Below are 12,519 nucleotides of genomic sequence, written 5' to 3' on the forward strand. Positions count from 1 at the left end.
AGACCTTCAGGTCTTCTATGGAAAAAGAAGACCTCCATTTCTTTTATGGAAGAAGTAGACCTTCAGGTCGTCTATGGAAGAAGAAGACCTTTAGGTCTTCTATTGATGGAAGAAGACCTTCAGATCTTCTATGGAAAAAGACCTTCAGGTCTTCCATGGAAGAAGATGACCTTCAGGTCTTCTATGGAAGAAGAAGACCTTAATTTCTTCTATGGAAGAAGAAGACCTTCAGGTCTTCTATAAAAGAAGAAGACCTTCAGGCATTCTATAGAATAAGGAGACCTTCAGGCATTCTATAGAAGAAGGAGACGGTCTTCTGTAGAAGAAGAAGACCTTCAGGTCTTCTATAAAAGAAGAAGACCTTCAGGCATTCTATAGAAGAAGGAGACCTTCAATCATTCTATAGAAGAAGGAGACCTTCAGGTCTTCTATAAAAGAACGAGACCTTCAGGTCTTCTATAAAAGAAGAAGACCTTCAGGTATTCTATAGAAGAAGAAGACCTTCAGAACACCTGAAGATGGAAGAAGACCTTCAGGTCTTCTATGGAAGAAGAAGGTTTTTAGGTCTTCTATGGAAGAAGAAGACCTACAGGTCTTCTATAGAAGAATAAGACCTACGGAATTTCTATAGAAGAATAAGACCTAAAGGTCTTCTATAGAAGAAGACCTACAGGTCTTCTAAAGAAGAAAAAGACCTTCAGGTCTTCCAAGAAGAAGACCTTCCGGTCTTCTATAGAAGAAGACCTTCCAGTATTCTATAGAAGAAGACCTTCCGATCTTCTATAGAAGAAGAAGACCTACCGGTAATCTATAGAAGAAGACCTTCCGGTCTTCTATAGAAAAAGAAGACCTTCCGGCATTCTATAAAAAGACCTTCCGGCATTCTATAGAAGAAGACCTTCCGGTATCCTATAGAAGACATTCAGGTCGGCTATGGAAGAAGGAGACCTTCAGGTCGTCTATGGAAGAAGAAGACCTTCCGGTATTCTATAGAAGAAGAAGACCTTCCAGTATTCTATAGAAGAAGACCTTCCGGTCTTCTATAGAAGAAGAAAACCTTCCAGTATTCTATAGAAGAAGACCTTCCGGTCTTCTATAGAAGAAGAAGAAGACCTACCGGTATTCTATAGAAGAAGATTTTCCGGCATTCTATAGAAGAAGACCTTCCGGTATCCTATAGAAGAAGACCTTCAGGTCGTCTATGGAAGAAGAAGACTGTTAGTTCTTCTATAGAAGAAGAAGACCGTTAGGTCTTCTACAGAAGAAGAAACCCTTCTGGTCTTCTATAAATGAAGACCTTCTTGTGGTCTTCTATAGAAGACCTTCTTGTGGTGTTCTATAGACGACCTTCTTGTGGTCTTCTATAGAAAAAGACCTTCTTTTGGTCTTCTATGCAAGAAGACCTTCTTCTGGTCTTTTGTAGAAGAAGACCTTCTGACCATCTATAAATACTTTATATTCGTCTGTAGAAGAAGCTTTTCGGTCTTCTAAAAAACACGTTCTGCTCTTTTATAAGAAGATCCTCTGGTCATCTATAGGAAGATCTTTTGATTTTCTATTCGAAGACATTCTAGTCTTCAATGTTCTTTGAAAACAGTCTGGTCTCCTGTAAGAAGACCTCTTGTTCTGTATAGGACAGTATTCTGAACTTGTATTCTACAAGAATATTTTATCTACTTCTATTTGAAGCGCTTCTGGTCTTAATTTTGAAATGTCCAATTAAAATAAATAGTTCACATTTTTCTACGTTACAAACAACCAGTTCGAAAAAAAAACAAAAACACTCTGTGGTCATGCCAATATTACTTATATGGAGGTTTGTGTGTGTATGCACCATCATGACAGTCAACGACTATGGGATTTACCCTATTTTAATGATGTAAACTAATGATGACAGAAAGAGAGAGGAAAAATATTTTTACGTATGGAGGTATGTAAATAAATCTGCATTTGTCGTCCATTAGGTATATATGTATATGAATAAAATCTACTATTATTCTTGGATAGGTCTCGTTTAGAATTTTCCAGTTTTTTGAAGTCATCTTCATCGGGATTTCCAACCAAGTTTATATTTTTAGAATATCGGAAAGTGAAAAAAAAAACAGAAAATCGATATATTTTAGGAGACATTATTGATCTGTTCGGGACCAAAAAGAATATTCTACTTTTGAACTTTTTTCGATATCATAGACAGACCATATGCTTATGGGTATGACTTTTATTTAAAAAGTTGACCTCAACATGAGGATTTTTGAGTTCATTTCTCAGAACAATTTATTAGGAGAAAGGCAACCCTGTCCCGGGGACACTGTCATTGTAAGTTGTCAACATCAAATTCCGTTTTTCTCTTTGTCGCTCCATGTAAATGAGTCGAAGTTTGTCTAGACAAAATAGAAAGTGAGAATAAGAATATTAATGAAAAGAAGTTGCAAAACCTAATGTCTAGGGCACCAACGCACCAACAACAACAACACTAACTAAGAGATAACCCCAAAAAAATATCATCCATCACACACACAGCCGCACAGTCGGTCACTTGATTTACCTACAGCAGAGATTTATTTTACTTTGATTTTTTTGGCGATCGCTTGCGAAGAAAATACAAAAGGAAACACGAGGTCTATCAAAAAGACTAACAACACGAAGTAAAATGAAATTACAATAACAAAAATACCGCCAACTATCTGATAATGCTGGCAAAGTTGTTGAACACCAAATCAGACCAAGAGGCACGAAATAGTGGAGGAAGAAACAAATGCGCGAAAAGAAAAAAAAACAAACTCAAATGGAAGAGGTGTGCAAAACGGTGTTGCCAGATGGAGTTGATTACAGTGTATGAGAACTGATTCAATTTGGTATGAAAGATTATATAGATCATGATAAAAATAAAAATAAAGGAACTTTTAATAAATACAGGTCCAAAGGCTTTACTGTGGAGCTCAACGACAAAAGGTGGCACTATTCTGGGATGATTGCCATGGGTTTGTGTTGTTTGGCAATATTTATTCATTTTATTCTCTTGACACAATAAATGTAGAATTTCTTAACCCTTTATAGCCTGACTTTTTTCTTTTCAATGAAAAAATTTTATATGTTGTATTTTAGGACCCTTAACAACGTTTGTTCTACGACTTTTCACAATTTTGCGTTTTGGACATTTTAGGGGAGGTTTTGTGTGTTGGTTCTTTGAAGAACCACCAGGCTCTCCTTTGACAAGTAGAATGCATATGGCTTATATATGAATTTTTTTTATTTTCATTTAAATTATATACGTATTTCAGTTCATTTATTCAATGTTTTGTATGGTATTCTAGAAAGCAGTTCTACCTCACATTTAATGCAATACACTGTTGTTCTAGATGTGCAATTGGGCATTTTACAACGAGGTTTGCCTGTTGTTAAGTATTTCGGGAAGTGCCCAAGATTATTAAACCGCACGTCACTAGGCGGCATTACTACCCGAACTCGTTTTGGCACATTTTCAGGGGTCTCACATCCTCCAGTGCTTCTTGGACGTCCTTTCCTTATGGATTGTGTGCCAGATTTTACTAAAACTTTTCTGACGTCTGCGATAAATTCGTGGAAAGTCAGCATTTTATCTGTACGAGGAGATGAAGAGAATTGGCGTTTATATAAAATCCACGCATTTATCATGTACATAAGACGATTTTATTCTTATGCGGCTTCTACCAAAGCACGAATCCTTAAGATCAACACCTCCCATGTACTTGTTGTACTCGTGGATTATCGCAGGGTAATTATCGATTGGGTAATTTTTCTGGCAATTTGCAGCCAGGAATTCGGTTACGTTGAACTGTTCCAAGCCCATAGATTCCCTGGGTGCGTAAATAAGCCAATAAAGGAATAGTTCGAAGAAAATTCTGTAGTTCTTGAAAAGCGGAACTTTACGAGCAAGCCGCATCACAATATTTGCTGCTGCTCCCAAGTCTGGTTCATTGTCCAAAACATGGTATTCGCATCATCATTTGTCACTATATGGAAATCGGGATCGTCTAGACTTTCGTCGTCAAATCTGATATATCGCCAATTTCACTTATTGACCATTCAAAATTATTGACGAATGCTTCAAACTCTTTAGCCGCGGTAAAATCTTTGTATTTACGTGGCATTTTTCTATGAAAAATTAAACATTTACACTAAAATTAGAAAAAGGCGCTAAAGCACTAACGAATTTCACTTCTCTAATGAGTGCCTACTGGTTCTTTGAAGGACCGAAGGACTTTTACACGAAAAACACCAACAAAAAAAATTATATTGCTAAAAAGATAATTACATGGTTTTAATATAGTGCACAAATAATAAAAATTAATTTTATTTGGTTCTTTTGGAGCAAAAGTTTTGATTTCAATCAATTTGAAAAAGCACGACTTGTTCACTTTGAAGCTTTTGTGTGTTTTTCTGATAAACGTCAAAAATCAGGTGTTCAGCACCGAAAAGCATATGATTTTCTTTTTCGCTATATGGCATACATTATAAAGAGAATATTTGCTGAATAAACATTGCGCAAAAAATGTAACAGTTTTGAAAAACAAGTCTCTGAAGTTGAGGTTCCTGAAGGGACCACCAGGCTATTAAGGGTTAAGAGCGACTCTACCAGTGCACCCATTACTTTGCAGCGCCAAACTCACAGTTTCTGAATGTCAGGTTTTATTTATTTTTGTTCTGATCTCCTCAGACGTGCAAAACTTTGGCATGGACATTTTCAAAAAAATTAACAATAAACAAGTTAAAAAGCAGTAAGTTCGGCCTGTATATAGGGAGGTACCGTTATATCGGAGCTGTGCGAAAACCTGGACCAGCATAGATACTTTTCAGTCACAGGCTATAGCATCCATTACGAACGTCAAATACGACATCTCAAACAATTTCGGTGGGTATTGTACCTAAACTCGTAAAAATACCGAATATAGGGGAGGTACTGATATATGGGGCCTATACGAAGACCTGGACCTGCACAGAAAATTTTCTGTATTAGGCTGTGATATCCATTACGAATCTCAAATACCAAATTTGAAACAATTCTGGTGAATAATGTCGCTAAAATCATCAAAATACCGAATATGGGGAGGTACCGTTATATGGGGGCTATATGAAAACATGGACCTATATGGCCCATTTTCGAACTTAACCTGCCTGCGTAGACAAAAGACAGATTTGTGGAAAAATTACGCTTCCTATCTTAATTCGGACGGACTAACGGACAGGGCTAAACTGTCTTAGAACTTTACGCAAGAATAAATATACTTAAATTATTTCGATGAGCTACAAACGGAATGACGAACTTAATATACCCTACATACTATGTATGGTGGAGGGTATAAAAATAGTACATAAGGTAAGTGTACCAGTAGTCGGCACTTTTAGGATTTTCAATCTTTCAACATTCTGAGTAAAATCTTTTAATTGCAGAAAAATAAAGTTTTTCATATTCCAAATTCCAAACATAAATTGAATTTGTTTTTATTAAATTAGCAAAACTAGCAATTTTACTAAAATAGTAGTTTTTTTTTTTGCCAGTAGTCGGCACCATTTTCCATTGCTCGGCATGTCTATTTGCCAGTAGTCGGCATATGGAATTTCAGTAAAAAAAAAATATTATTTTGTATATTTTTTTATTTCACAGTTTAATCCAGAATTTGAAATTAATTTCATTTTTAAATAGTGTTTTATTTAATTATCATTCTAAACCAATTATAGGTAGAAAATCAAGAATAGTATGATTACCTTCAGTAACGTATTGATTTTCATTTAAAATAAAAATGGGATTAAATAAAAAAGTACCTTTCTTATATTTGGAATTTGTGAATTGTTCTTTTTCCTTTAGATAGCCAAAATGTTTTTCAAAAATGCCACCGCTATCTAAAACGTCAAATACCGTTATTCTCTCGTAATAAATGATAGGAACTCATTGTTTTTTTTTTTACAGAAAGAGAGCAGAGAACACTGTTGACGTTTTTTTGCAATCATTTCATTATTTGGTTAATTCTATTCTTAGTTATTTAAGTTTAAATATCAAAACTGCTGAATACTGGGACATGCCGAACATAGGCGCACTTACCCTACATGCGATAAAAAAAAAACTGCAGCAGAGTCAAAAGCCTTAATTTTACATTTTTTTTTTAAATTTTATTGAATGAAAGCAAACAATGTCGGAAATAGCATCAAAATTTAGAATAAGTTTAGATTTGTTCGAATTGGTCAACTATGGCCTTCAAACGGCCAATGAAACCGTCACATGCTGCCCGTATGTTGCTCTGCTGTATTTTGGCCCATTCCCGGCGAAGCGCTTGATTGAGGTTATCGACAATTTGGTATTTTTTATTGCCAACCTTGTTTTCCAAAATACTCTAGACACAATATTCCAACGGATTGGTATCCGGCATGAATGTTTTCTCATCGGAGAAAACCAAATTCGGCAGTTCACCACTTTCGGCCAAGCGAAGCAACTCTGTTGCGGTGTAAATTCTTGCACTTTTTGGAATTTCGAACTCATTTTTCAATATTTGCCGAATGGAATATTGCGATATGTTTAGCTCACGGGCCATTTTCGGCCACTGTGACGCGGGGTTTCGATCAAGTCGCTTCTTTACTTTTCGAACCATTCGAACTGCTGATGTTGCTGTTTTCTTCCGTCCACTTCCTTGACGTCGGGTTACGCTACCAGTATCACGGTAACGAGCGATGGTACGAGACACAAAATATTTATTCACATTTAAATGCTGGAGTGCTCTAACGACAGCCACTTGTGGTTTTCCAGCCAAATATAAAGAAATCCCAATATCACACATGATTTCCATCACGAATAACTTATTTTGTGGAAAATTCTCACCAAAATGTTTTGGTACGCTTGTAAACAACATAATGAGCTGTCACTGGAATAATTTTAACAGCTGTCGGACAGACAAGTGGCTTGGAAATGACGGTAGTCTGAAGTTGGTTGCAGTTTTTCATCTCATCCTTTATGTACTTTACTCATGTATTTCACAACAGAAATGGCATCTGGGAAATTTAGAGAATGAAAACTTTGCCGTCTAATAGCATCTTTAGTAATACCAACAAACCCTTAACATTCGTACGCACTATTTTAGTAACTTTATATAAATTGAAGATGAGGCTTATATATTTTTATGTCCGCCACCTTGAAAAGGAGGGTATATTAACTTTGTCATTCCGTTTGTAACATCCCTAAATATTCGTCGTAGACCCCATAAAGTATATATATATTCATAATCAGCATAAAATTTTAAGTCGATTTAAGGATGTCCGTCTGTCTGTTGAAATCACGATACAGCCCACATTATTTGACCTAGAGCGTCAAAATTTAGCAGAACAATTTGTATTGTGTCTGGGATGGTTGGTATTGAAAGTGAGATATATCGGTTTTTGGTATAGCCCCCATATAACAGTATCTCCCGATATTCGATATTTTGACGATTTTTGCCACTTTTTCTCACGGATTTGTACGAAAATTGGTATTTGTAGGTCATAATGAGTCGTAGTTCGAGTGACGAAACATTGCATGTATTTGTCAAGGAATTGGTATTTTTGTGTCCTAGTGTGTTCTAGCTCCGTTGGCGAAACATTGTATGTATAGGTTTACGTTTTTGTATGGCCCCATATAGCGGTACCTCCCGATATTCAATATTTTGATGATTTTTACTACATTTTCCCAAGAATATGTCTAAAAATTGGTATTTGTGCGTCATAATGGGTTCCTATTTTTCCTTTACCCCAAGGTGGAGGGTACTAAAATGTTTTTCACGTGTTATACCCTCCACCATACTATGGAGGGTATATTAACTTTGTCATTCCGTTTGTAACTCCTCGAAATACTCATGTCAGACACAAGAAAGTATATATATTTTGATCAGCGTAAAGTTCTAAGTCGATTTTGTTTGTCCGTCTGTCTGTCTGTTGTAATCATTTCGAACGAATTGAGATAGAAGGCTAAAATTTTGCACACATGTTTATTTTTCCAGTAGGCAGGTTAAGTTCGCAAATGGGTCATGTAGGTCCACGTTTACATATAGCCCCCATATAACAGTACCTCCCGATATTCGGTATTTTGATGATTTTAGCGACATTATTCACCGGAATTGTTTCGAATTTGGCATTTGAAGTTCGAAATGGATTTACAGCCTAAGACAGAAAATTGTTTGTGCAGGTTCACGTCTTCGTATAGCCCCCATATAACAGTACCTCCTTATATTCCGTATTTTGAGATGTCTTATTTGAAGTTCGTAATGGATGCTACAGCCTACGGCAGAGAATTGTCTATGTTGGTCCAGGTCTTCGCACAGCTCCGATATAACGGTACCTTCCTATATACGATATTTTTGGGATTATAGCTACATTATTCACCGTTTATTTCAAGTTTCGAATTTGAATTTGGTAATGATTTATGACAAACCTATGCCTATGTAGATCTACATCTTATAGAAACCAATATAACGGCTATATTTTTTAAAATTTTAAGAAAATTTTTTTGAGGATTTTAGGGAAGGTATTCAAAGTTCGGCCCGGCCGAACATACTGCTTTTTAATTGTTTTTTTTATGTTTTTCGACGCGTCTTTATAAATCACATTAAAATGCATATTAAGGTATCTGGCAACCCTATGCAAAACATATAAGGAACACCGAAAGAAAATGGTGGCCAAAATATGACAAGTTACAAATTTGATTTTATTATTTTAAATAGATGTTGTATATAAAATAATTCAAACTTACCTTTTTCTTCAATGAAGGCCGAACTCCGTTAAAGATGTCAAAATAACAATTTGATTATTTTTTGTATTAAATAATTGAACTTAATGTTAATGCGATTATTTGCAAAATAACTTGGGATTTTGATTAAAATTTTTATTTTGTTTTCAATTGGACTTTTTGCAAGTAATGATATGATACACCTTTTGGTATTGATAATTTTCTAAAAAACTTTCTTCTTATCAAAGAAAAATAGGTAGATTTTTTTATTTATTTATTATTTTTTTCTTAAGAGAACACACTTTATTATTATAAAATATTCTGGATTTATATTAGAACATTATCTCAATACAATTGGATTATTTTTTTTTATTTTTGCTTTGATTACTTATGTTCACTTTCATATTTCTTTCTTATCACTTGAATAAAAAAAAACAATTAACAAGAAAAAAAACTTGGGTTTTTTCTATTTATTTGCTGGGCTTTTTGTTTATATTTATCAATAATACAATTTCTTGTTAATAATTCTTCACACAATTCGCTTTGTTTCAAACGGGGGAAAAAGGCAAAAGAAATCGCCAATTTCGTTTGGTCAGAAAAGAAGAAAAAATAATGTGTGGCAAAGGTGGCGAACTCTTTCTCTTGCTCTCTTTTTGTTTGGTTTGACGAAAAAAAAAATCGCCAAAACTACACTTTTTTTCTCCAAATAATACCAAGTTGGGTAGTAAAGAGAAATGTAAATTTTATAACCGTTATTGTTATAAAAGAAAGAAAGTAAAGATGCTAAATATTTCTTCTTTTCCTTTGAATGAGGTTTCGTATCGTTGTTGGCTAGAAGATGGATGTTCTCTCTTCTTCTTCGTATTTTGTTTGTTGTTGTTGTTTAGCTTTTCTAATTTGTTTTAATTTTTGTTTTTGTTATTTTGTTTTTCATTAGTTCAGCACACACCGTGTTGACCGAGCACAAAGTTTATAACAAATTGAATAACAATTCCAAACGTGGAAGACAAAATGAGCGGAATGGGGCACACGGCAGCAGGCACATCAAAAAAAAAGACAGCTGTTTTGCTTGACGTTGTTTTTGTAATTTGTTTGCTGCGGCGGCTGTGGTAGTTGTTATTGTTATTATTTTTCTCGAAAAGTACAAAAAATTGTATTTGGTTTTTGTTTTTCGATTTTACAGAAGTAAAAGCGTTTCTAGCGGCGTTTTAGTCTTACGAGTCGAACATGTGACGAACAACTAACGAACGAACGTTGGTTTTGGTTACGGTAAGAAATCGCACAACGACGACCGAGACTTGTAGGCAGGGAGGCCGGCACATCACACATGTACACACAGACACACACGCACACACCAATGCATTAAACTACAAAAAAACAACAGCAACAACAGAAGCGGCACTGAGAAAAATAAACTTGAAGAAAGAAGAATCGGCTCTCTTAATTAAAAACCAAGTAAAAGTCATGCCACACACACACACTCACTCCCCACAAAAAATAATCACCATAGAATTTGCCAAAGCAAAAACAAAAACGAACATACCTATGCACATACATACATATCATCGAAAGAAGAAGGAAAGCAACTTTTGTCGAAGAAGAAGAAGCAGAAAAACAAGCACAAATTGTGGCGGGCAAGAGGCAACTTTTGTGTAGAAATAGAATACAATAAAGAAACGGAAGAATATGGTAATAAAATTGTTGTCGCAGCAAACATAAAACACACTCGCACGCACACATACATCATGTCTACCTCACTCGCTCTCGTTTCTTCAGCAACTAAGTGGGGTAGGAGAGAATAACTAATTGGCGCTCTTTTCTCCACAAGTTATGGTTACTCACTGTGTTGGGGGCTCTCAACCCACGTTGTTATGATCAATGGTAATGCTAATATAGCGATTTTTTTTAAAACAGAAAATGTATGGAAACGTAAACAGAATTTTTTGGAATGGTACAACTATTTGAAAGAGCTACGTTTCTGGTTTTATGAAAATGTGACATAAAAACTTATGTGAAAACGATTAATTGAGAGTGATATAAAAGAAATTACAACTCTATATGAAATTCTGTTCCAATTTTCGAACCAAAAAAAGCGTTCTAATACGAAAAACAAAAAAAATTGTTTTTTGTCGACAATGTAAAAAAGTTTCTCCAAAATTTAAACTTAAACATTACAATTAGCTTAAGCAAACCTTTTTACATAAAAGCATCTGGATTCCAACGTCTTCCACTTTAATCTACAAATACCAGTAAGATCGGTTGGACCATGGCACAATATGAAAGGTTGTTGAACTTGAAAGAAACTAGGAAAATGCAACTCCGCATTGGTTTTGTTTACTTTAAAATTTTCACAAAATTACTATATTGAGATATTGGGGTTTCTCCAAGAAATTGAAACCAAGATAGAGGGACAATATTGTTTCATAGTTGCCTGTTAATGTTGAATGAAGGATTATACAAATACCGAATATCGGTGGGTACCTTTATATGGAAACAGTGGACAAAAATATGGAAAATGTTTTGCCGCATGTTGCAGAACCCATTTTAACCAAAATGTGGTTAAAACCACCAAAGTACCGAATATCGGGAGGTGCCCTTTATTGGGGGTATACTAAAACACATACATTGTCCTGCCACCGGAGCTAGAAACCATAAAAATACCGAATATCGGGAGGTACCTTTATAAGTGTGCTATACCAAAGTCTGGGCCGTTCACAAAATCAAATTAAAGAAAAGATAGCTCGCAGTAAGACAATTCATATCAACCGAAATGAAACAAGTAAAATGGCAGCTAAGTTCGGCTGGGCCAAACTTTTAATACTTTGGAAAAAACTTGAAAATTTTCAAAAAATTCCGCAAACTAGCTTGTAGTACCCATTAAGATCTTCCAATGTGAAATTTGAAACGATTCCGTTCAATAATGTTGCTGAAATCATCAAAATACCGACTACCAAGAGTTACCGTTATATGGGGGCTATACGAAGACGTGGACCTGCATTTTTGTCATAGCCTGTAGTACCTATTACGAACATCAAATACGAAATTTGAAATAATTCCGGTAAAATCATGAAAATACCGAATATCGGGAGATACCGTTATATATGGGCTATACGAAAACGTGGACCGATATGGCCCATTTACGAGCTTAACTTACTGGTAAACTATGCATTTATGCATAATTTTAGCCTTCTATTTCAATTCGTTCGAAAGATAAAGTGATTAAAACAGACGGATTGCTAGATCGCCTTAGAATTTTACGCTGATCCAGAAAAAAAATATACTTTGTAGGGTCTATTATGAATATTTCGAGGAGTTGCAAATGGAATGACAAAGTTAATATACCCTCCATAGAATGGTGGAGCGTATAAAAATCAGCATAACGCTTGTCACAATTTCAATTACCAGCGTCGTTTTTGATAACTACCTTCCGACAATATTCGAATGTTGGCTTCGTTTGGCACACTTGTGGGCTTTATCCGATCATGAAGATATGGAGAGATTTGAACCAAGCGTCGTTAAGTCTGAAGTAACTAAAGCTGCTGATATTCTAAAAGGGGCAGACACATAAAAAGCCTTTTCTCACTGGCTTGAGTCAACGGCTGCCTCCTTCGTAAAATAACAAAGAAGTTATAGGTTCACTAAGATTAATCTCTGTCATAATTTATACTTTTTCCGTTTAATCGAAGCGAAAACGTCAGACTTCTTTTACATAAATAGGTATGGAGTTATTTTTAAAAATATTTGAAAAAAAATCTGGGTTGGTCATTTTGCCATGACGAACCACATACGTAAAG

At 35.2% G+C, this 12,519-nt stretch overlaps 1 protein-coding gene across 1 annotated transcript in view; it reads right to left on the reverse strand.

Moving 5' to 3' along the window:
* The window catches only part of LOC101895243 (terminal nucleotidyltransferase 5C), a 382,289-nt gene extending 372,314 nt beyond the window's left edge, over positions 1–9,975 (reverse strand). The window contains exon 1 of the mRNA XM_059120074.1: positions 8,750–9,975. The gene's annotated coding sequence lies outside the window, so the exon portion shown is untranslated. The remainder of the gene's footprint in view (positions 1–8,749) is intronic.
* Positions 9,976–12,519: the final 2,544 nt, after the last annotated feature.

The sequence above is a fragment of the Musca domestica genome, unplaced genomic scaffold, assembly GCF_030504385.1.
Source record: "Musca domestica strain aabys unplaced genomic scaffold, Musca_domestica.polishedcontigs.V.1.1 16, whole genome shotgun sequence".
NCBI classification, from domain to species: domain Eukaryota; kingdom Metazoa; phylum Arthropoda; class Insecta; order Diptera; family Muscidae; genus Musca; species Musca domestica.